The sequence below is a fragment of the Pelophylax lessonae genome (assembly GCF_965119305.1).
Source record: "Pelophylax lessonae genome assembly, chromosome: 4".
In the NCBI taxonomy this organism is placed as follows: Eukaryota; Metazoa; Chordata; class Amphibia; order Anura; family Ranidae; genus Pelophylax; species Pelophylax lessonae.
In genome coordinates this window covers 533,652,257-533,679,562 of record NC_138771.1, presented here as the reverse complement: position 1 = coordinate 533,679,562, position 27,306 = coordinate 533,652,257, and positions in this window count along the sequence as shown.

Below are 27,306 nucleotides of genomic sequence, written 5' to 3'. Positions count from 1 at the left end.
GTAATCATAGGATTATATCACTTTTTTGTATAATGACTAGGAAGTCCATAGTCATTATAAAAAAAATGTGGAATAATCAGTGGCAGCAAACACAAGTCCAAATATATTATAAAATGGAGTAATCTTACTAATCCAGTAAACAAGCAGGTCCAAAATATTATTGAAATCATATACAATTAAAAGCCTTAATTGTATATGAAGCAATTCAGTATGCTCACTCAAGGACAAGGATGTTTAAAGAAATAAAATTATATTATTGACATGATGCTTGCCATACCTGGGGGCAGGGGAGGGTAGGCGGAGCATTAGGCTGCAGTGCCACGCTCATTAGCATTGGCGGCTGTCAGGCCAGTTAAGTGTGGTCGGCGGCCTGCGGTCTGTCCAAATGTCCTAACCGGTTGGGATTATCATACCGGCAGGTAGCAGTGTGACCGCTTTATGGGGGTGCCAGACTGATTTGCCTCCTGGACCTTGCCCTCCGGCCCAATTTGCCCCCTAAGATTGGCACTATACTAAAAGTGTAGCACAAGCCGGTGGGGACCATTTTTTCGTGCGGGAGCCAGGAAGAGGCTGTATTTATTTGTGCGGGGAGCAGCTTTTTTGCTGCCCCCCTGCAAAGTGCCGCCCTAGGCCTGGGCCTTGTTGGCCTAGGCCAAGATACAGCACTGCATGAGGGAGCTGGCAGCAGGGTTGTAGTCACCTTAGTCACCGGCCAAAGCTTTTGACTCGGTAGAGTGGCCCTTCTTGTGGGCATGCCTTGAGAACTATGGGTTTGGCCCCAACTTCATTAAGTGGGTGAAACTGCTATAAAGTGCTCCAGTGGCAAAGGTTCTAGCTAACGGTTGGACGTCTGCGGAGTTTCCCTTCTCGAGGGGCACTCGGCAGGGGTGTCCTTTATCCCCCTTGCTCTATGCCCTGGCGGCTCTATCTTTGATTGAAAGATATGGTCGGTTCTCAGGCCTCCAGATAAACTGGGACAAATCTCAGATCCTTCCCCTAGATGAAAATCCCGTTGCTGTAGCTCCTGCAAATCCAACCCTGCAATGTTAAATACATGGGAATTCAGGTGACGGCAAACCCTCAGGATTATGTCCAGGATAACATTCAGCCTTTATTCCCATTGATCAAGGCCAAAATCCAGGTATGGTCCAAATTGTCCCTGGGGGTGATGGGGAGGGTAAATTTGATTAAAATGGTTCTCCTCCCTAAAGTCCTGTACGTGATGTGGCACTCTCCCATATACTTACCACTTAAATACTTCAAACAGATGGAATCCTTAAAGCTTTTGTTTTGGGATCTAGTAGACACAAGATGTCCTGGCGCAAACTTAAAAATCCCTCCAATTTGGGAGGAGTAGCCCTCCCTGATTTCAACTTGTACTACTTGGTGCCGCAGTTGTCCCAATTATTTCACATTGATAAAACTGACAGGGAGCAGTTCCTGTTGTGCCCCAGGTGGGCTCAAATATCTGGAGACCCACTATCAGTCATACTTTGAGGCGTGCTTGGCTCGGATGAGCACATGTTCTCCCGGTCCCTCCTGTATCACTACAGTCGGATCTGGGAAGTTGTCATGGACAGACTCAAGAGTCCTCCACTGCATGACCTTGCCCCCCTGTGGCACAATTGGGCCCTCCGTGAGTTCCTCCCGATCCCTGAACCTTAGCTGTGGAGTGGGAGGGGTATCTTCCTGCTACAACACATCTTGACAGACAATGGGCTGAAATCGTTTGAAGCCTTGCAGGATTAATTCTCCCTCCCCAATCCTATGCACTATAGATACCTACAGATTGGGCATGCATATCGTTCTCAGTTCATGGATGGGCCACCCAGACTTGAACCTTTTCGGACATTAGAAATTGTTAAATGCACAGAACCTAAACACCTTATCTCCATATTTTACTTGGAGCGCCACACGTCCCCCTCCACTACGCTCGCATATGCTCTTAAGACTAGTTGGAAACGGAATGTTAGACCTATAGAGGATGAGGAGTGGGAAGACGCACTCGAGACATGTCAGCTGGTCTCCCCGAAACTGTCAGACTGACTGACCCAGACTCACACCCCTTAGACTAGCGAGATACCAGACCGACTCTGACCCTAAATGCCCGAAGTGCGGCGGCGTGGAGGGCACCTTTTTCCACCTGCACTGGAGCTGTCCTGAATTACAGGGCCTCTGGCGAGAGGTTGTCACTTTCCTTCATGGCAAAATGGGATCTCCTCTACAGCTTACCCCTAAGGAGTGCCTCCTGGGCATATACCTGGATGCCGACATGGATAAATTCACTACTACATTTCTACAGGAATCACTGTTTATTGTTAGGAAGCTGATGGCTAGAAATTGGATGAGGAGCCGCCTCTCTACTTTTGGGAATTGGCTCAAAGCGGTCAATAATGTCCTTCCCTTCCACAGACTCCTGTATAAGTGTAGAGGGTGCCCCCACAAATTTTACAAAATTTGGGATAGATGGGTCCAATGTCCAGATACGAACCTGTAGTACTGTTTACGCCTGCCCCTCACTCATGTGTCATTCCTTTAGGTGACTGGTATTGCCATTCCTCAATGCATATTGTTGAACTTTTTACTGCCGTTTACTCCTCTTTACCTGTACAGTTTATGTTTCCATTTTCTTTTTACCGTTTTTACAAATTTTTTTGTATTGTACTGAAACTTTAATAAAACTCACTGATTTAAAAAAAAAAGTAATACCAGAGATTGTTGTTCCAGGGAATATCTGATTGTCTTCTGAAGGATCAAGAAGGATTTTTTTCCTCTTTGGAGCAAATTGGACCATGCTTTAGTGGGTTTTTTTCCTTCCTCTGGATCCACTGTGGGTACAGTATATGGTTCTGTAAGTGAGGATTTCTATTTATTTGTTTCTTCAATTTTTCTATAGCCTGAACTAGATAGACTGTGTATTTCTGCAACCTGAGAAACTATGTAACTCTGAAGCAACATCAGCTAAATAATCAGTCTTGAACACTCTTGTGGGATAACAGGTAACAGCAGAATCTTGCATGTTAAACCTATGGAACTACATGTATCAGCAGGTTTGCTGGTCTGTGGTAATACAAGTGACAGATCAGAACCTGTCATTTTTGTTTTTGGGTGTAGATACACTTTAAAAAGGGACACTAGTGGAGGCAAGCAGGACAAATGGATTTGTGTTTGAAAGGGGAGCTAACCTTTCAAATAAGAGATCAGTGGGAGTGACAGTTTAAAAATCCACTATGGACTATTTCACAATTAGTGGTGATAGCTAATCATAATTTACTCAGTAAATGATCCTTCTGTCATCACACAAATCTCTGCATGAGAAATACAAGGCTTCTTCTATTTCTAATAATCCCACACTAATACTTGGCAGAAATCTGAGGACCTTTTTGTTAATTTCTGAAAGGACTGAAATCAATGAGATGGATTTCCAATTACATTAGGATTTGCAGAATATCACTGCATAATCTGCTGGACGTGCATCGTGCAGATCATTGGATTTACCCCGGGGGTGGGGGCTACTTACGCGTCCTAGAAAATAAACATACAGATTTATCAATCTACTAGCATGTACAGTGACATCAGTACTGATGTATATTCTCTATGCAATGATGTCCCAGGAAACATGCCTATACCAATCAGATTCTTATTTTATAGCCAGAACAGGAGCTATGAACTAGTTACTGATTATAGGCAGTACAATCTAGCATTTAGAAGTGGAGGTGTTGACCACGACCAATAATCTGATTCCATAGTTTATATTCCCTCTGTAGGTTTTGAGAATGGACGCTAAATATAGTTGTCTGATATTGGCAGTACCCATGTTCCTCTTTTGTTCCAGTTTTTTTTTTTTTTATAATTCAGCTCATCCAGTTTTCATTTACAAAGCTCTAAATGTCATCACACTTGTAATAGCAAAGGCATGATCACATCTCTCTATGTTGTCATAAAACATTGCAATACCCAAATCACAGTGCTCAATACATTTTTACATTTATTATTTTATGTATTACAGGTAATAATAAAGCACCACCAATTTACGCAGTGTTTTCCATATTGTACATTCATTTTAGCCCCCTTAAGGTTCTTACAAACTAAAGTACCTAATTTGTACAGTATGTGAGATACATGTGAGTTAAATACATACTGATCACATCCTTTTTTTCTCCTATGAACCCATGGTGCGCAAAACACACACACAAAAACAAAAAAGTGCACCTTGGATGTGTCACAGTCCCCTCCTAAAAAGGAAGGATCATTTGCTAACCCCCCCCCCCCAATGGCACCAGACTCCTGATGGGGGTAAGGCACCAGAGCTGGTGCAAGGATTTTTAACACCCTAGATGAAACCTAATTCTTCCACCCCCTTGGCTCCACCTCTGGCTCCACCCCATACCCCGCCCCCCGCATCATAAACCTCTTAACGGTCTGGGAGGTTAACAAGGGCTGACAGGAATTGCTGTGTAATAGCGAACAGCATTTTGCAAAGTGTTTCCTTTGGGAGATCTCATAAACAGAGATGGGGTAAAGGTGTCAGCAAGCAGTGTCTTTTAAGGTGTGCGCAGGGTGGGCTTTCGTCCGCTCACCAAAGCTCAAAGGAATGGGATGCTGTGGCACAGGCTCTTGAAGGATGCCTGACTGGCAACCTCAGCAATGCCTTTATAGATGTGCCTGGAGGTGCCCTGAGTGTCCACACAGTCAAAAAGGTGTCTGCGACAGTTGACCCACGTCTGACTGTGGAGCTTGCAAAGCCTGTATAGATGTGCTTGGAGGTGCCCCGAGTGTCCATGCAGCCAATGAGGTTGAAAACAAGGAAAATTTGAGACTTTAACTGAGGTGTGTGATACGGCCGATAAAGTAAAAACATAATAAAAAACATGTTTATTGTTGCAATAGTAATACATATGACATATAATCAAGATAAAAATATCAGTAGTAAATTAAAACATATAAGCTAGTAAACATATCCCAGACTCACAGATTGATACATCCATTGTTGCACACAGTAATAAAATAGTATGACTGTAGGTACATATGAATCATAGAACTGCATCAAAGTAGGCCCAACGCGTTTCTGTGGACTGTATTCCACTTCATCAGAAGGAAGTATATGAAGCGTATCTGCAAAAAATATGTATATCAAAGAAATACCAATGTGGTATACTGGTTAAAGGAGAGGGAAAAATCAACTCCAATCAACTTACAATATAGCTCAAATCTTGCAAAACATGGTGACATAAAATGATGAACTCGGCTGAGGATGAATCCCACCCAGGAGCTGTGGGGGCGCAAAAATGCTGGAGTGTAGCCAATGAGGTGTCTGTGACTGTTGACCCACGTCTGACTGTGGAGCTTGCTGGCAGGAAGGGTCACCACTTTTCTCAAGCCTTGATGTCTCACCCAGCAGGCAAGGCAAAAGAGCTCCCTCTCCTGCTTCCAGTCTCGTGGTCTTCTCTCTCTGGCCACTTTGTGGTCTCTTCCCAGATCAGTAACTTTGATAATTTCTCCTTTCCTGGCTTCAGGCTTGCCCTTCTCCCTCTCAGTTCAGCCAGCATGTCCTATGATGCTCTTCTTCCCTCTTATAATTGGTCCTCTTTTTGGCCAATCAGGAACAAGCATCTGCGGGCTGGGCTACACAGTGTTGGCCACCTTCTCTTGATCTGCGCTGCTGACAGGCTGAGCGGGGAAGGAATACTGACAGCCGTCTGTCCCCCATGCAGCGACTGCTGTGTACAATCCCCTTGGCTTGAGCGGGGAAGGAAATGCCAGGGGCGTGGCACTGGGGTGCCAGGATCCACCATCTGCGCTCCTGGATGGGGGGAGAGACACTGAGTTTCTGTCCCTAACCCACACAGCTGGCCAATGAGGAGGAGGCACCTCTGGCGCCCCCCAGTGATGTGCGCTCTAGGCTGGCACCTACCTTGCCTTTAGGTTGCACCAGCCCTGTAAGGCACACTAAGGTAAACTTAGCCAAAAGGCTTTGCAAACCCCTCTCCTCTTATGATCAGCCGAAGTCAACCAGTGAGTACTGGGGGGGGAGGCTCTCGCGAAGACCCCCTCCAGGCAGTGAAGGAAGAAATCTAATCAGCACGCATCCCCCACAGACTTCAGGGAAGCCCTGAAGACCAACACTTGAGTGAGTGAAGGTGGCACACATAAAGAGAAAATAAATAAGTAAAAATATTAAAGCGGAGTTCCGGCCACGAAAAACATTTTTCAATAAAAATACCCCCGGGACAATCAGGGCTAGTACATTCCACAATGGATAGCCTCTGAACTGTCCCGGGTCGCACTTACCTGCAAGAACGAAATACTTACCTTTAAAATTTCTTCTCCAGCGCTTCCATCTCAGATGTGGGCAGCTGAAGCCAGCGCATCCTCTTCTGCGTCCTCTTCCGTGTCCTCTTCTCCCAGAATGCGCCTGCACCGGCCCCGCTCGTCACTTCCGGTGTGGCGCCGCATTCCTCCACAGCTTCTGGGCATGCCCAGAAGCTGTTTAGCAGGGAATGCGGCGCCGCATTGGAAGTGACGAGCGGGGCCGATGCCGGCGCATTGATTCCTGGGAGCGATGACGTTCAGCTCCCAGGAATCATCGCAAAGAGGAAGTGACGGCGTGGGCCGCGGCTGCCGAGGGAAGAAGTGGAAGGAAGATGAGTATATTTTTCTTCAATAACAAAGTAAGTAAACAGAAAAAAAAAAAAACTTAAATATCCATTTATTTTACAGGTGACCAAAAGCAAGCGGATGGCCGGAACTCCGCTTTAAGGTGGTCCATCCCCATGACAACATCATCTGTGATGAAACGCGTCAGTTAGGGCCCCTGGGAAGTGATGCCAGTGTGACTATTTGGTGGAGCGGAATCAAATCAGGACATCCCATAGGAACGCTGAATTTACTCGTATATGTGCTGTGAAGCCAATTCTGGCCCTGCTGTGTTGTAAGTGTAAAAGCTGTTTTTAAAAAAGGTTTTATGGGATTTTACACTATGGACGTGCTTCCCCTTGTGTTTTTTAAATGACATTGCAGTTCAAGAATCTGGAGCAGTGGTAATCCATTGGCTGGAGGGTGGCCTCCATAAGTGCTGATTGACCCTTTGCTGGACAAGTAATGGTTATGTTTTTTTCTGGTAAGCTGTTGATTTCTGTTTTTTTCACAGGTGGACTTGAGTGGGTTCACATACTGGGTTCTGTGCCATTGTGGGATTGTTGGAAGATTCTACATTTTTGTTGGACTCTTTTCTTTGCACCTGCACAGGTTTGTTTCCTTTTGGATTACTTTGATGACTATATCATTCTTACACTTTATGTATTTTTTCCTATGTTTTTGTTTATTTATGACACTTGTTTATGATTTCTAATGACACTTATATCTCATTATTTGTAACACAGCACTGCACTACTGATTTTATATGTAAAAATAATAAGTGCTAGTACTGGTGCATTGGCTAGGCCCTGCAGCCTGGTAACAAAAATTGCCCTGGTTTCGGCCAAAAGGTCTAGCCCATGAGGCTCTATGCAAATAAAAAGCTCAGGGTCAGTTGCACACAGACGTGAGAATTTACAGATCTTTATGCTCAGGATCTTCTTTACAAAAAAAAACAACTTTTTTCTGTGATCACTAGGTGATACAGTTTACACATTTTTTTTAACACTGAGATTTTTATCTATGCGTTTTTCAGTTGGTGTCACATTACTATCATCATACTTTCATATCACATGTCTTATCGCCTGGCTCTCCATCCCTTTGCCGCCAATCCTTGTCCCTTCAGCTCCCGGGTCAGACTTATGGTACTTCCACCACATGACAGCATTCCCTCCACTAGTTATATTTAGCTGTATGTAAGTATGGTTTTCCCCACTTGGGTCATACGCTTGTTGATATTCCATAGTTGCTGGCTATTCTATAACATGTGCACTATTGTCTTTGACAGGCTTACATATTTATTCACTCCTGATGAGTGGGCCAACAGACCCACGAAACGTGTCGAAAATTATACAAGATATCTGTTGAGTTTTAATCCAAGACATTCTACTCGTGTATTACTGCTACATATGCCTTGCACTGATGCTCATTGGCCTGTGTATTAACCCTTATACTTTTATTGTATGTTTTTACTCAATTTAAGCTATATACTAAGTTTATTGCTTCATGTATATGTTGCTCTGTAATCCTGTCATGTTGATCATGTTATGCATTAATATCTGACATCTGTTACTTGTCGGTACTTGTTCATATTTCGTTATGTTTTTGTAATAAACAAATACATTCATTATTCCATAGTAGTGACTATTGCGTGCACCTCATTCAAAGTCCCATCTGGGCACTCCTTTTTTTTGCAATTGAATTAGGGATGGAGGTGCACACAATTGCTAGTGTCAGACCATTCAAAAAAGATCCTGAGTAAAATAAACATAAAGGCGCTTAAGTGTATACAAGCGTAAAATTCTTCTTCATTGCCAGTATTGCAATACACGAGTATATACGCGGGTAAATACATGCGTATATACATGCGTAAACGCGTGTACTGAAGTGTAAGCAAGCATATGCACATAAAGTTTTCCTTTAAGGAAATCACATGACTGCTGACAAAACAATGCTTCAAAAGTAACTACAGGTCGGTGTAATACCAGTAGGAGAATTGTTTTATGCATGGTGGAGTGGTTAGATTTTTCTGCACAGATTAGTCTATGCTAATTGGCAACCAAGTATAACTCTTAATGCCTCTTATATAGGAGCTATACACACTCTTTAAAATATCGCTTGATACCTTCATAGACAGTGCTATTCCTCCATTGCTGTTGGAGCTTTCAGGGTGTTATAACATATGTCTGTGCTGCCAAGCTACCTAGGTCCTGGTGAAGCGACTAAATGTGAAAAGCATTGACCCCTTGGAAACAACAGCATAGATATTGTGATTACTACATCACTTGGTGTATGGCCTAAACTTTTCTTTTAACCGGTTGCCGACTGCACACAGTATATTTACTGCGGCAGTCAGCCCCGGCCAGGCAGAGTGACGTAGGTCTACGTCGCTCGCCTGTCACTGGTATTAGAGCCAATAGCGAGCGAGCGCGCGCCCGCTGAGGCGCACGCCCGCCTCGGCTCGTTCAGGGAGGAGTGCGGGCGTGTGACCGGCGGACCCGATGTCCGCCGGTCACTCGCCGATCGTCGGTACAGCGGGAGAAAGGCAGAGCGGCTTATGTAAACAAGCCGCCTGTCATTCTTCCCTGTGTATAAATGGAGATCAGACGGTTCTACTATGTAGAACCGTTGATCTTTGTTTTTACACCAATAGCCATGTCCCACTACAGTTAGAATCACGCCCCTAGGACACACTTAACCCCTCACTGTCCAATACAGTTAACCCCTTCCCTGCCAGTGTCATTTTTGCAGTAACAGTGCATATATATAGCACTGATTACTGCAGTAATGTCACTGGTACCCCCAAAAGTGTCAAAAATGTCAGTCAAGGGTCCGATCTGTCCGCCGCAATGTCGCAGTACCGCAAAAAAAATCGCAGATCGCCGCCATTACTCGTTAAAAAAAAAACACCAAAAATGACAAAAATCTTTCCCTTTGTTAGTAAACGCGATAACTTTTGCGCAAACCAATCAAAATACGCTTTTTGCGATTTTTTTTTACCAAACATATGTAGCATAAAACAATTTGGCCGAAAATGTTAAAAAAATTAGATTTTTACATTTTTTTGGGGGGAATTTCATATAAAAAAAAGTGAAAAATATTGTCATTTTTGCAAAAATTACGCTCTTTTTTTGTTTATAGCACATGATCAAAAAATCGCACAGGTGATCAAATACCACCAAAAGAAAGCTCTGTTTGTGGGAAAAAAAAGGATGTGAAATTCGTTTAGGTACAGCGTCGCATGACCGCGCAATTGTCCATTAAAGTCACGCAGTAAAAAATCACAAAAAAACCCCCTGGTCAGGAATGGGGTAAAATCTTCTGGGGCTTAAGTGGTTAAAAGATAATGTGCAAAAAATGTAGATATTTTACTATATGTGTATAGTTCTCCCTCTTTGTACCAGTAAAGTCCGATATCCTGTTCCCATTTTTTTCCCTTCCTTTTTTCTTCTTCCCTCCTTCCGTCTGAATGCTAACAAAACATGTTAGGGCGAGGTTTGTGACGTCATCACGCCAGACCGGAACTGACGCGGTTTAGTTTGCTTGAGAGGTGATATTAGCTTGGGAAGCTTCTAAAGCAACTTAAGGGGTCTTAAGAACTCTATGATTAAGCCCCATGCATGAGGCAAAACATATCAGAGGAGTGTAGTCAGGAGGAATTTAAGCTAAAACTCTATATTCACCTTTCAGTATAGTGGCTTGGCTCTATATATGTGGTGCATATGGTGCATTTACACCTTCTGTCTTCTGAAATAGAAAACATACCTTTAAAAACTTATGAACTTTAAAAATAAAACTTACCTAAGATCATTATAGATTCTCTTTAGATTTAACCTAACACAACCATTAAAATCTTAACCCTAATGTTAAAACAAATCCCTAATCCAAACCCTAGCCTTAACCCCCAAAAATGCTGTATTTACCTTATGAGAGCCAAAATTCGTCACATACCCAACAATACTCCCATCAGAACCATTATGCTAAAGAAAACTGTTTAGCATATAATGTAAAGTAGAACTAAAGGCTGAAGTTTTTTTTTATATCATAGGTGGAGTAGGAGAGGGTTAACACCCCTGTCAGTTTTTTTTACCATGTGTGTACCATTGGGGAGATTTCTTTTCACTTCCTGCCCCAAGCCAAAACAGAAAGTGAGAGGAAATCCCTCCAAAGTGAGGAGATCCCAGGTTGTCACCAGGATCACTAGTGATTAAGGTTTGTAATTCCGTGCTATGGATCTAATTAATGTATAGCTGCTGCCCCTACTAGGACTAACCACCTGAGTGAGTGGCATCTATGAGATGGATATATACAAAAATTAAGTGGGTATTGGCGCTGCTCTATGTTACCTCTATGTTACCTCTGGGTATTGACTTCTATATCAAATCTGCTTAGATGTCTTATACAGTAGTAGGAACTACTGTACTACTACCAATTTAGCTTCCACCTAAGTAATACCAATTGATAAAATATTTAGAGGGATAAAAATGTGTCACTACTCTATGTGCACTTCAAACTAAAATAGTCACCACATTCTATACAAATCTAATATATAAAAAAATTAAATGTCTATATCCATAAAAGAAACATGTGCTTTATGTGAAAAAATATATGTGCAAAATCTACCCCTATTGTGCAAAATGCATGATAAACAGTAATATGCACATTTTTTTTCAATTCAATTAACATAAAAGTTCACAATCTGAGCAAAACATTATTGGTGCAAATCCACCAAAAATGCAAGTGCTGAAATTGCATGTACAATGGTCATACGTAAAACTCAGCATATGATGAATAAATAAATAAATGTGAAATCCTTTAAGTTCATAAAAAGTGTATAGTAGTTAAAGCCCAACTCCAGACAGCTGTAAAAAAGCCTGTCCTCTTTCTGCAGCTGCAAAATGGGATTCCTACTCTACTCCTACTCTTACCCCGTACTGAGTCAGACCTACAGTTCTGCAATTAGGTAAGCTCATTCTCCATGCTGATTTGTGAGCTCTAGCTATGACATGGCAAGGGGCTTGTCTGGACTCTGCAATATCATTCATGCATGTTAGATGAATAAATAAATAAATGTGGAATCCTATAAGTTCATAAAAAGTGTATAGTGTCCTTTAATTCCACTCTCCCCGTGGATTTGCTGCTCCTTGTAGTGCCATCAGTGAAACGACATACAATGGTGCTGTTAAACTCAGGCTAGAACGATGACTTGCAGTGAACCCCAGTGTTTTCACGCATGCCCCCCTCCTGGTATCACACTCACCAAATATTTGGTGAGTAAAATAGAGCAGCATAGAGGTAACATAGAGCAGGGCCAATACCCACTTCCTTTTTGTATATATCCACCAAGAACACTAGAAGTAGTGTCCCAAATGGAAGATTTCCCTTCTATCTACTTTTGTGAGCACAACCCAAAATATGGGATTTTCTTTTACTTTCACTTCCAATGATAATGGTAAACATGGCAAATAGCGAGGGTGAATCTCCCAAATTTGGACACGGACAGCAATAAAAACTGACAGGTGTTCTAATCCCTCTTTACTCTACCCAAACTTTAAAAAAGTTCAATTTAGTTATATTTTAACATATATAAATGTAGGTACATTATGACACTGGGCACAATGCATTAAGGTGTGGATATTGTTATAAATGTGTTAAGTCTAAATGTAGTTATTATTTCAGAAATGTATCATTTTATACATTTTCAGCTCACTGCTTACTTTATACAATGCAGAATATTATACATTACTCTGAGCACACATCTCATAGCATTTAATATAATTTCATATCAACACCTTTTAGATCTGTTGGTTTCTTATTTGAATGCCTGCAGGGTTGGAATTTATTTGAATGGTTGGGGAGTGTAGCAGTCAATCAATGAGCAGTTGTCCCTGTGTTCTGGAATCAATCCCCATGATGAATGAGCTGTGATTGGTGTTCTGTAAATGATATAACTGTCACTTTTGGATCTAGGTAATATAATATTACATTATTCACACAAATGTATACTGTGATAATCATGCAACATAAACATGCAACCTTTATCTGTAGACTTGTCCATACTGCTTGTTTGATGGTGGAGCAGTGATTCCTACTAAAATCAGATCTAAGAAAGACATACTGGTCCCTTATTAAAAAACTGTGTGAGAGAAAAATCTTTCTTAAAGCCCAACTCCAGGCAGCTGTAAAAAAAAGCTTGTCCTCTTCCAGCAGCTACAAAATGGGACTCCTACTCTACTCCTACTCTTACCCCGTACTGAGTCAGACCTACAGTTCTGCAATTAGGTAAGCTCATGCTCCCTGCTGATTTGTCATAGTTATGACATGGCAAGGGGCTTGTCAATGTAAATGTCAATGGTGTGCTAAATCCAAGTAAATATGAACAACTCAATGTGCATAAATTAATATGACCAAAATCATAAATATAAAAGTCCCAAATCCAACGTGATGTGACTCCTCAAATTATATACTCTGGTGATATAAAATTGTTGACAAATGGTGATAGGTTCAAATGGTGACTTTGAAATCCCTCCACCTGGTGAAATTCCTCCTTACCGGACGGATATGTAGTAAGTGCAAATCATGAAATATTTCAAAAACCAATTTCTTGTGCCCACACAAAAGAAATAGTGCTCTTCACCGTGCATGCAATAGCCAAAATCGCCTCTTACCAGAACGGTATAAAAACAGCACTCTGCAAACTCATGGGGATGATCCAACTGCCTCTTTCCAAGTAGATCAATACGGTCAGTTGACAGGGTTCAGCAGGGTTAATCTCAACATCTCCAGCCTGCATTAATTCCTTTTCTTCTACGGTAGCTGCACCACCTTATGATGCCAAACCTGTCTACCACCAGAGCTTGCAGTGTGTATGTTCTTTCACAAAGCAGTGGCCCAGAAGGTGGTGCAGCTACCGGAGAAGAAAAGGAATTAATGCAGGCTGGAGATGTTGAGATTAACCCTGCTGAACCCTGTCAACTGACCGTATTGATCTACTTGGAAAGGGCTCTTTCACACGGGCGTTCCGTATGTCCGTTTTTCATCCCATCCGTTTGCGGATGAAAAACAGACATAATGTATCTCTATGTAAATACGAATGTCATCGGATGATCATCCTCTGACATCCGTTTTTTGTCAGTTCAGTTCAGTTCAGTTCAGTTTTTTTGAACGGAGGAGAACCCTATTTTTTCTTCCTTTCAAAAAACGGAACTGAAGCAAAAACGGATGTCAGTGGTGTCATCCGCAGACATCCGTATTTACATAGACATGCATTATGTCAGTTTTTCATCCGCAAACGGATGGGATGAAAAACGGACATACGGACCGGATGACACAAGTGTCATCCGTGTCCGTTACAAAAAAAAAAGGACCTGATCGGGCAAAAAAAAAGGAACGCCCGTGTGAAAGAGCCCAAAGAGGCAGTTGGATCATCCCCATGAGTTTGCAGAGTGCTGTTTTTATACCGTTCTGGTAAGAGGCGATTTTGGCTATTGCATGCACGGTGAAGAGCACTATTTCTTTTGTGTGGGCACAAGAAATTGGTTTTTGAAATATTTCATGATTTGCACTTACTACATATCCGTCCGGTAAGGAGGAATTTCACCAGGTGGAGGGATTTCAAAGTCACCATTTGAACCTATCACCATTTGTCAACAATTTTATATCACCAGAATATATAATTTGAGGAGTCACATCACGTTGGATTTGGGACTTTTATATTTATGATTTTGGTCATATTAATTTATGCACATTGAGTTGTTCATATTTACTTGGATTTAGCGCACCATTCACATTTACACTATTTATCCATTTTTTCTGGTAGCAGCTTTATCACAGACCAGCGCACTTTTCTTTTTTACACAAGGGGCTTGTCGGGCCTGTGAAGAATAGCTGGTTGTTAAGGAGTGGTCCAGGAAGCCGGCTGCCGCGTCCTTAACAATCGATGACTCATCAGCTGTCTGCGGGCTTCCCCACTGACAGCTGAAATGTGAACAAAAGAATGTTGAGAATGTAAAATTCAGAAAAAAAACAGTGTGTCCCCCCCCCAAAAATAAAAAATATCTTAAATAATTAAGGGGCGGAGTGACCCCTCTCCATTCTGACGTCATCAACCCAGCCTGCCTCTGTCGATGACACCATTGGGTGACTCTGCCCCTTCGGCATTCCTTTTTTATATTCAGAAATCAGAATTGCTGGTTGTTAAAGTGATTGTAAAGTCTTGTTTTTTTTTTTTAAATAACAAACATGTTATACTTACCTCCTCTGTGCAGTTGGTTTCTCAGGTCCCTTGTCCCTGCTCCTGGCCCCTCCCTCCTATCGAGTTCCCCCATAGCAAGCAGCTTGCTATGGGGGCACTCTGTGTGTCCATTCAGATACAGAGCTGCTTTTCGGCCCTGCCCCCTCTCTCTCCTGATTGGCTTACTGACTTTGATTAACAGCCGCAGCCAATCAGAAAGGAGAGTCCCAGGATGGCCGAGGTGGCACAGGTAAGTATTAGAGGTGCTGGGGGGGCTGGTACACACAGAAGACTTTTTATCTTAATGCATAGAATGCATTAAAATAAAAATCCTTCCTGACTTTACAACTCCTTTAGGGAGTGGGCGGCCGCTGGCGTCCTTAACAACCATGACTCATTACTGTCAGTGGGATTCCTCACTGATAGCAGAATGGAAACAAAACAAATGGCTTGCTGGGTCGATGACATCACAAGGGGGCGGGGTCACTAGATTACATTATTGGGTGACTCCGCCCCTTAGTTATTTAAGAATTGTCAGATGGCGGAGCAGGCGGTTGACGGGTGCATAATTGACAATAGATCTACACCAGGGGACATTTTTTTTGTTTTTTAATAAAGGTTTGGTCAAAAACTCATGTTGTGTCTTTACTCACTTTTTACACTTTTTTGGCAAATGGGTAGGGGTACTATGTAACCCATACTTAATTATATAGAGGGGGACTGAGACCTGGGGGGCACCCATGTTAAAGGGGGCTTCCAGATCCCGATAAGCCCCCTGCCTGCAGACCCCCACAACCGCTAGCCAGGGTTGTAGGGAAGAGGCCCTTGTCCCCAATACCGTGGAAACAAGGTACTTTGGGGTAGGCACCCCCCCCATGTTGAGGGCATGTGGCTTGGTATAGTTCAGGAGAAGGGAGCCCTTCAGATAAGGGTCTGGTATGGACTTTGGGGGGGGGACCCCGTTAAAAAAAAAAAAAGAAATTGGCGCGGGGTTTTTTTTTTTTTTTTTTTTGACAGGAAAACCAGACATCTATTTAAACATTTCACAATTTTATATCATAGATAGTAAATATAAAATGATGCATTTTAGGTTCTCATTCAGCTGAAGGGTTAGTGTTTGAAAATGACATTTCCATTTTGGTAGATGCTGGCGGGTTAATTGACTAGTTCTATTCTGTCCCTTGGGTACAAAATCTCAATGGCTGTGTTCACAGCTCCTCCCACTTGCCATAGGCATTATGAGGGGTCTTAATTCCCGGATTTATCTTCAGGACAGTACTGCATCACAAAGGAGACCTCTACAGCAGGAGAAGCAGGAGAGTCCATATCTCACCACAGGAGTCCATAAGAGATGAAAGAAGTTAGTGGGTAGAGGTGGACATATTATATATGAATATTTATATTCCATCATTAATGGGGGACCTCTTGAATCCACGCAGCTAAATAAGGCACTGGGTCTTCCTGAGGCCTTCACACCCACACACTCCACACATGCTTTAAATTAATGTCAATGGTGTTTCATCTTTTTGATAAATATTTTACCACCCCCCAACCACCCACCCAATTAAGGGGCTTTTTAAAGTTAAAACAGAGAGATATATCACCTCTCAGTCACCTGCCAACCATCCTCTGAAAAGCCATCCAACGCAGATTTCATTTCAGAAGGGTGGCAAGGACTGCTGCACTTCTGGGTGGGTCCTAAGGGAAATTTCCATGACATGGCTTGTTGGGGATACTTGAGGACTAAAGTCAGCAACCAGAGAGTGAATGGATCCCTGTACCTGTAGATAAACCTGTCCAGTTTGTTGTTGAACCTGGACATAACATTGCTCCACAGCTAATATTTACCAGAGCAGAGTCTGGAAAGTGGCCCACATGGAATCCAGTGTCTGAAGATCACTTCCAGGCGATCTCTACATACAGTCCAGCAGGGTGCAGATACGGTATTCTAAAAGCCAGGCTGAGGACAATCGCACCACATGCAAACTGACAAGGCTCCAGCAGCAATTTAGAGACGGGGCATATTTCCAGTTCTGGCCCGAGCCGGTATCGAGCTCCTTGCTCTTTGGCAATCTTTATACCATATTTCCAGTTCTGGCCCGAGCCGGTATCGAGCTCCTTGCTCTTTGGCAATCTTTATACTCTGTAATATTCTCTGCAGGTTCCCATCAAAGTCCAGAGCCCACTGATTCAATGTACAGGTAGCCAGGGTCACCTTCCTGCCCATAGTGTGCAGACAGAGGACAGACAGACACCATATAGGTAGCGGCTAGTTCTTACACACTACACCGGGGCTCTCCCTCCACAGGAAGAAGCGGATTCTGTCCGGTCTCGGTGATTCTTCTCCAGAGAGGCTCCGCTGAAAAGAACTCCGCAGAGGGTGGCACTCCATCCCACCACAGCGACGTCTGCCGGCGCGGGGGTTTTTTTCAGAATATTTCATTGCCTGCATTCTTTTATTTCCATTTCAGCTGTCAGTGGGGAAACCCGCTGAGAGCTGATGAGTCATTGGTTGTTAAGGAAGTTGCAGCAGGCTTCTCAGACTAAGGCTTCCCGCTCCTTAACAACCAGCTTTTTTTCACACAGAATTTGAATCAATCACTTTACGACCAATTCAAAATTCGAATCATTCCGAAAATTTGGAATTAGTTAGAAAACGAATATACGAACAGAACTGAAACATATTTCAACTAACTTGGTTACTATTTAATTCAGATACATGTAAATCTCTGAATAACCAAACATTAGTTTGAGTTTTTATTCAGACCAAAACTAATTGCACATTCTAGTTAACAATGAATTCTCTTTTTTTACTTGAGTAAGGCACATGTCAAGGGTGCCCTTCAAGAGTCCTTGCTCTTTAGCCTTACAATAAAGACCCTAGCATTGGCAGCAAGAATGTCCATCATGGGTTTCCAAAGACCTCACAGGGTTGACAAACTAGAAAATAAATGGAAGAGGTGTTATTTTCTTTCGGAGGTACTCAGCAATCCCTATCTGCTCCTATTTCACTAGTCAGCCGATTGTGATCCTTTTCAAGGTTGACAGTCAATTGGGATAAGTCCACTCTGTTGCCCCTGGTTTCCATGAATCAAACGCTACCAGTTCATGGTCAAAATTGTTAAGTAGTGGAGCAAAATGTAGGTGTTATCATTACCAACAGCCCTCATTTGTATTTGGCCCTAACTTGAGCCCATTGCTTTCTATCTTCCAAGTATGTGCAAGACCGTGACAGCTATCTCTTTTAGTTACTGGCAGATGTAACTTAATTAAAAAGATCTGGATGCTCCAGTTACTATGCACAGTGTTTTAAATAATTATATTTGGATCTCCCAGAAATAGTTTTTAGTCTTCTTTTTAGAGACTTTACAAAGAAGAATTATCAGGCCAGAATCAAGTTAAAAATATTCAACTTCCAAAAGACTACTTTTCGGCCTTGCAGTTACAACTTGGGAGGGTTAGGGGACCACCATCGAAGAAGATACAACCCAGGCGATCACGCTTTCATGTGGTGGGCATGGCCCCCTCTCTAGTGCGCCAAAAGTGGGCAACTTCTCTAACCAACTCCATTGTCCAACCCTGGTGCCTCAACATAAAATTTAGAACTTTACTACAACATTGCTGTATTATGCTGGTTATAATACCTCATTACTTCATTGTGGAGTAATCAGCATTTAAATGTGGTAGAAAAATTAGAAGGATTTCATCTTTGGAAGACTCTAAACATATACTATTTACTGCTATTTAATGTCCTCAAAAGGTTCCTAAATTTAGGAATTTAGAACCCCTCAAAATAGCTTCTTTCAGTACCTTTAGTGATTCTAAAGGTTGTATTTTTTTTTAGTACAAACGTTATCAAAAGTAGCCAATAAAAACAGTGCTGGCTCTGATTATTCTATCATAAAAAATCAAAGAAATTGTAAATTTCTCTTCTAATTGTGCAGTGGATGAAATCTCTGCCCTTATGTGTGGGTGCTAGTTTATATGACAGACTAGCAACTGCATTTGGTGAATGACCTAGAGCAGGGGTAATGAATTAAAATTCAAGGAGGTCCGGTCGCTAAAATTTTCATTGGGCCGAGGTCCGAATCTCAAGTCGGTGCTGACTCAGGAAGATTGTAGTCACCGTATGTCTTATCAAATCAGTGTGCCCCATAGCGTAAATATGTCGATCAGAGTGCCCCTTAACATAAAATATGCCCATCAGTGTGTACCACAGCATAAATATGCACATCAGCATGCCCCTTAACATAAAATATTCCCATCAGCGTTACCATTAACATAAAATAAGGGGCACGCTGATGGGCATATTTTATGTTAGGGGGGCACTCTGATGGACATATTTCATGTTAGGGGGCACTCTGATGGGCACATTTTATGTTAGGGGGCACTCTGAGGGGCACATTTTATGTTAAGGGGGCACTCTGATGGGCAAAAAAAAACGTGTAAATCAGCATTGCTCTTAACATAAAATATGCCCATTAGAGTGCCCCTTAACATAAAATATGCCCATCAGCGTGCCCCTTAGCATAAAATATACCCATCAGTGTGACCCTTAACATAAAATAAGAGGCACGCTGATGGGCATATTTTATGTTAGGGGGCACGCTGATGGGCACATTTTATGTTAGGGGGCACTCTGGTGGGCAAAACAAAACATTTAAATCAGCGTTGCTCTTAACATAAAATATGCCCATCAGAGTGCCCCTTAACATAAAACATGCCCATCAGTGTGCCCCTTAACATAAAATATGCCCATCAGCGTGCCCCTTAGCATAAAATATACCCATCAGTGTGACCCTTAACATAAAATAAGAGGCACGCTGATGGGCATATTTTATGTTAGGGGGCACGCTGATGGGCACATTTTATGTTAGGGGGCACGGTGATGGGCACATTATATGTTAGGGGGCACTCTGATGGGCAAAACAAAACATTTAAATCAGCGTTGCTCTTAACATAAAATATGCCCATCAGAGTGCCCCTTAACATAAAACATGCCCATCAGTGTGCCCCTTAGCATAAAATATACCCATCAGCGTGACCCTTAACATAAAATAAGGGGCATGCTGATGGGCATATTTTATGTTAGGGGGAACGCTGATGGGCATATTTTATGTTAGGGGGCACGCTGATGGGCACATTTTATGTTAGGGGGCACTCTGATGGCCAAAACAAAACATTTAAATCAGCGTTGCTCTTAACATAAAATATGCCCATTAGCGTGCCCCTTAACATAAAATATGCCCATTAGCGTGCCCCTTAACATAAAATATGCCCATCAGAGTGCCCCTTAACATAAAATATGCCCATCAGCATGTCCCTTAGCATAAAATAAGGGGCACGCTGATGGGCACATTTTATGTCAAGGGAGCACTCTGTTGGGCACATTTTTTTTTTTTATGGGGCACTCTAATGAGCAGAACAAAATATGGCAAAATATGCCCCTAAAATGTGCTCCACATACCTGAAGTCCTGAACTGCAGCCAGGAGCCAAAAGCCGCGAACAGGGGGGCGGGGCGTGCACATAGTGTCACGCCCTAGCTCGCTGCCCGAGTGTGAGGGAGCCGCAGTCAGGAGCAGGGGGCGGGACGCGCACGTGACGTCACGCCCCCTACTCGCGCGGCGGCCCGACAGGACACCGGCTGCGAGGGAGCCGGGAGCCGGGAGTCGCAGCGAGGAGGGGAAGGACTCAACCTAGGTAGCGGGCTCGCGGTCCGGGCAGAAGCATCGCGCGGGCCGCCAATGGACCGCGGGCCGCCATTTAGTGACCGCCGACCTAGAGCATACGGTGCCGTGGATTGATGGATGGTGAGGGATCACTTTAAAGGATTGACACGTGGATCAAATATAGGACAATCGATTTTATTTTTGTTTGGTAAAAGCTTTTATATAAAGACACTTTCTCATTACCATATTACACGTTTTAAAAAAAGTTTTTTTTAAGTGGACTTCTATGGGATTATTGCACAAATATAAGAGGAATTTGGTTTAACACATGTTGATTGAATAAGCACATTACTTTGTTAATATTTTTTAATTGTTTGCACAAATATTTGTAATTTAGTTTCACATTTGCTACATATTGTTTTAATCTTTTTTGTAATGACAGGATAATCAGAGTCAGTGTTGTTTTTGTTGGTTATTTTTGATATTGGGAGTTTTTCATTGCTCCTCATTGACAGCTGCAGGCACTGATTAGAATTTCTCTGTGGCACAGTTTACTTGATATTTTGTTTTTTTAATGTAAAAAAACTTCTGTCTTTAGAACCACTTTATTTGGCAGCAAGGGGCGAAAACCTTTAAACTTCATCACCAAACAATTCTTCTGCTCTGCTCTTATCAAAATGTGACGTATTCCAAGTATATGTTATTTGTTACCCTCTCCAATTCTTAGAGGAAAAAGCAATTACACTGTAAAAGCAAATCGGAGGAAGGCTTGGGGTCTCTTACAGATATCAATAGTTGCTTATTTTGTAGACTGTACCTACCTATCTACCTACCTGTCTCCTTCTCAAAATACTAACTCAATTCATCAACCTGCATAGAACATATAGCACCCACCAGCATCTATTTAGATATGCGTGCAGATCCTCTACTGAATGCACTCGCTGTAGGAGAGCACAGGTGACCTTATCCACAAGTTCTAGGGGTACCCAAAATTATTCAGCTATTTGATGGGAGATATAGCTACCATCAGGGCTTTTTTCAGCTGGAACTTGGTGGAACTCAGTTCCACCACCTTCGGCTCAGGCCCTCTGCTCCCTGCTCATCACTATCACTTGTAAACACAGGGTCGTGGTTGAGTTCCTGCACCTTTTTTCTGAGGAAAAAAGCCCTTGCTACCATTATTAACTGCTAAGGTTAAGATTGAGCGTTGACCTAGGACCTGTGTTGTGGGTCACCTGGATGAGAAAATATTACTAATGGATTCCCATATACCTACTACTGGATTATTGTTCTAAGCACAAAAATGTATTGCTGGACCCTGCTAGATGTGGTTAGATGCACACAATAAAGCTTTGACTTGTGAGAACCTTATTTATAACAAGAGAGATTGTCCTAATGGATTTGGAAAAAAAAAAAAAAATGAAGAAGGTTAATCTCTATTCTCAGACTGGCTCCTACATCATTAATTATTCAAAGATTTTTTTAGTTAAACCAGACGGATTTGATGATGCCCTGATGACTCATTATACAGTCATATGTCCCTCTGAATGGAGAACTTGACATACATTTTTCAGTCTAGTAGTTAGTCTCTAGAGTTCATCCTCAGCTTACATGAATACCCTTGTTCTGGACTTCTACAACCCTCATTCTCCCTTAGGTTCTGTTCACACCACATGCAGTCCAGTGCATTTTTCTGCATCAAAAAATCATGGAAAGTAGGTAATTTGGGTTCCGATAGCATAGTTAATAATGGCGCAGTGCATTCCAGTGCTTTTCAGTTCCAGAAAAAAGTACTACATGCTGCTTTTTTCCTGCAAAGAACTATACGGAAATGCGGTAAAAAAAACCATCAAAAAAGCATTAAAAATGCTACTCCAGAACGGATTTGGAGGAGGACGTTTTGTGGGGTGAACTGGCACTAAGATTGACAGTAGACATTATTTAGTTCTTATGCAATATCCATTTCTGTGGAGCCTTCCTGCTGAGCTCACTGCTCATATTTATGTTCTTTATTAGTGAATTGTTTATATACATGTAACCTAGAATGTAGCTTATAACTGCTGCAGAACTTCTTTTTTTTTTTTGTTGTTACTGTATTATCTATCTGAAGTGTAGACAGGGTTAAACTGAATATTCATTAATGCAGAAGCGCAGCAACCATCCTTAAGAAGACCATTTTGAAATGCTCGTCTTTGGAGTTTCTCAAGAGCAGGTGGCAACCATCTTGTCTGGGTCTGGATCGATCCTGGAGGACAGCGATAGGCTGATGCAACAGAGCAAGAAATGTGTCTGCAGACTGCTAAGAGAAAAGGAAAGGACAGTCTTAAAGCTATCAGGGGAGAACATAATAAATAAATAAGAAAATAATAATAAATAAAGACACTGGGCTACTGGCTGAACGTAACCCTGCCATAGCTGACTGCAGTCGGATGAGAGCAAAAAGACTACTCATCGCACAGAACCTTGCCTCAGAGACTAGGAACCTTCTCCCTGTGAGGGTGTGAGGTGTGATTTGGATGCCTGGTGAGATCAGATTGTACTGCAGAGCACTCCTACTGCCTGTAAGGAAGGAAAAGACGGAATATCTCAGCAACTCTTATCCCTGTCCGAGTTCTTGAACTGAATCAGAGCATATGCCCGGAGACCCTGGGTTTGGTAAGAGACTGACATTGCACAAGTTAATTTGATGTCTGTTGGGAGTTGTTTTGCTTTCTTCAAGGGCCCCAATTTTGCAGCCAACAATTTTCTTTTTTTCATCAATCACTGGCTAGTGGGATAAAACTGGGACTGTTATAACAAGTTAGTACTGTCTTTATATACTGTTGCTATGTTCATGCAGTTCAGTTTTGTTAATTACTCTTAGTCTGAAACAGCAGGTGTTTAACCATATCTCTCAGAGTAGCATTATTATCTTTTTCATTGTTTGTATAGGTGCACTTGATACTTCTTTCTTCTTTTAGACTATACTTGGCCTAATAATTCCTTTGAAATACCTCAAGGCGTGTCCGTAAGTGCTGGGAGAGTGAGGTGTGCCATCTTTAGGTGTGCAGAGAAATCACAAAACAATTCCAGGACTCCAACGTGGATAGGGCTACATACACCATGACAACATCTTTATTTCTATTCTATTTGTTTTACTATTTGTTGCTGTACATGGCTGAGAAAAAGTGGGAGGGAAAGGGTGAGAATTGGGACTATAAAAGTTAGGGTATGTTCTATATATTTTTCTTGTACAACAAAAAAAAAAAAAATGTTCAATAAGATTTTGTTGAAAATGATTTAAGGTCCCTTTCACATGGGCGCCTCCATTTGGCGGACTCCACTTGCTCAGCGGGGGAATGCTCCCTGTGATCCCCTCTGAGCAGGCGAATGACAGGTCCGTCACTGCTCACTAAGCAGAGTGGAGATGGACACAGTTCTGCTCTCCTCTATGGGGCAATCAGGTAAAAATGGACTGCCAGGCCTGTTTTCATCCGATTCATTAGACAGATAGAAAATAGAACTACCATCCGTCTGGAATTTGTGGGCAGGATTGGATCAGATAGCTATATAGATAAACTTTTGGTAATATGGTGTATGTTGGACTTCATTCCTCCAGACTAGAGCAGTAGGCTTGATAACAGAGAAAATGAATAGCAGTACTGGAAACTGCCACGTATTACAGGGACATTGCTAAATTGCTGCATATTTTGTAGTTGTCTTCACAAACTAACCACCTCTGGTAAGTGACATTCTTTAATATTTCCATCAGTGAGGGAGTGATAGCTTGATAATCCAGCCACCAAGTGAGCAACACATGGAAATGACAGAATCCCCAGTGTGGCACAGGCCTAACAGACGTCATTAATTAATTGCATGTAATGAACATCACTGCTTTATTTGAAGTCCCCATAAATTGAAAAAAAAGGTGCTCATCCATACCCAAGAGACTTTGATGCTGAAAGAAAAAATGGAGGCATGCTACAAAAAACACTGGGGCTCGGTTCACACTTGATGATTTGAAATTGTGGGCGAAATCACAGCGATTCTGCCGGCGATTTAAGTTGCTGCAAATTGCAGGACAGGTTTGCAATATCCATTACCTCCTAATGGCACCCAAATTGCGCCTCCATTTTTCCATGATTGTCGCGAGATAAATTGCGCTGCAATCACGGCAAATCTCATCGCACAATGCTGTTGCCCAAAAATAGCTCATGTTCCTTTTTAAATGACAAGCGTCACGCGTTGCGATTGCAGTGCGATTTGCAAAATCCAAGCGCAATTGGGGTGCCATTAAAAAGTAATTGTATCGCTAATGCATCCCACGTTTTGCAGCAATTTGAAATCGCGGGCAGAATTGCAGTGATTCCGCCCGGAATCAGGCATGAACGGAGTTTCAGAGTAATTGATAACAGAGAATGTAAATGTCCTGGTAATTCACTTATTTGTCAGTTACACACCCTATTTGCATTAATTCGTTATTAAACCCAAAAGCAAACATTTATTATACAGTATTGTAGCTTACCAATTCTTAGATGTGATGGCTTCATTAGTTTCCTTTTTCTGGCTTTCTTTCTTCTATTTTCATTTGGTGATATGGCCAAGTCTGCTTTTCACAGCACAAACTCTCCAGCAGAATATATCAGTTTACATGGATGAGGCCATCACTGGCAGGGGTGATTACAATGAGCAGCTTTTATCTATTCATGTAAAACCTTTATCGCAAAAGGTAAAAAAATATTTGCTGGAACTAATTATAAAGTGTGAACTGGAGTGGCTCCGAAACCTTGTGATCTACTGTAATGATGTTATTGCTGAATAAAGCTTTGGACCCATTTTTGAGATTCTGTTAACAAATAAACACTAGTTAAAGTACAACTAAAGGCAGCCTACATACTGTATTTTTAGTGTACTCGGAATAAAGGGTTTGTTGTATGGGCGCTTCCGTGGAATACAGCAGGCTTTAGGTGAGACACTGCACTTCGGCAGCACTGGAGAGGAGAAGCTGCTCTGAAAGTGATAAACATAAAAAGACAAGGCGCCTCTAAGTGCAGTAGGCTCTGAGTATTTATTAGGTTAAAAGCATAAAAGCACTCACATTTGGTAAGTATGACATGGGCATAGCAAAGATCTGTCTGGAGTTTTCCTATCCGCTGTGCTGAGTGGTTGCAATGGGGACATCCGATGATCCGCTTCCTGTAGATGCGTCCTTTCGTCTGTGTCTCAGCCTGGTTGGCATGAGATTTCCTGAAGGCAGGATGTGGACGCAGCGGCTGGTGTCCAATAGAGCGGGTGGTGGGCGGTTACATGTTTCGGAGCTCAGCTCCTTCGTCAGACTCCAGACAGATCTTTGCTATGCCCATGTCATACTTACCAAATGTGAGTGCTTTTATGCTTTTAACCTAATAAATACTCAGAGCCTACTGCACTTAGAGGCGCCTTGTCTTTTTATGTACTTGGAATAAAGCTCATGAAAGTGCCACATTTTAATAAGTATCATAAATAAAACCATAATTACCTCAGCATACACCTGGGTTTGCTTGCTCTAACCCGACCCCCCATCTCTGCTGCTGGATCCTGATAGTGATGGTGGGATGAGTTTTGCAGAGCTAGCATCTGCATCTCCCACAGGAAACTACAGTTCCCTAGATTTAGTGGGCAGTTGGCAGTGGCATAGGTGGGAGATAGGCGTGAAGTGGGCGGAGGCTTGGTGTGTCTTCAAATATGACGGACATGCTAGGGCTTTCTAAAGAAAGGAAGCAACACCCCCCACTGACTTCACAGTGCCGCGCTGTAGTTCCTTGAATAATATAGGAAACAAGGTATGTGGATGACAGTATAGGCTAAATATGTGTCATGCCATCCCCCCAGGTAAGTATAAAAAAAAAAGGAAAGATGGTCCCAATGGGGTTTGAACGAGGCATACACATATAGGGAGTGAGAAAAATAGAATGTAATATTATATATAAAATAAAAAAAGGTTATTTTACACATAATATTATTACTTATACCGTTCATGATAAGTGAGGCACTATCAATTAGACTACGGCTAACCTATTGATTTTAATGCCTTTGCAAGCGTCATATATCCCATGTACAGTCAACCATGTGTTTTATATACGAAAAGCATTTATTGAGCCATCAATCTCTATATGGACTCTTAAAATTGTATTTTCTCTTGGATTATATATACCATGTTTTTACTACATTTTATGTTAACAGAATACTATTCAGAGCCACCCTTGAGGAAGAAGATTCACAGTCTTCGAAACGCGTCGGGTTTTGGCCTTTGTATTATGTGGTTGGTTACTGTGATGGCATAATGTTTGTTGCTTGCATTTGTTTTTAAACTTCATATTTTTGTATACTTATGTTTAAATAAAATATTAGTATTTCAAATATATTTGTTTAACTCTTTGTGCCTAAAAAATCCCACCCCAGGGGAACTTTCCCAATTTCTATACATAATATTACATTCTATTGTGCTTACTCCCTATATGTGTATGCCTCGTTCAAACCCCTTGGGACCATCTTACCTTTTTTTTAGTTCCTTGAATAATGACATAAGGCAAAAGAGGACAACAGAACTATTTGGAAGGAGAGGAAGCTGTGTTGTCACCCACAATAAAGGAAGCTGACAAGCTGGAGGGGGAGCAGGTACATTTCACTATATTCTTGCATTTACATTACAAACAAAGACAGACCTATTTTAAAGTCTACTAAATCCTATCACATATTGAATTTTTAGTTTTTGACCTTTGATCTTCTTTATTCCACTAAAGGTTTAC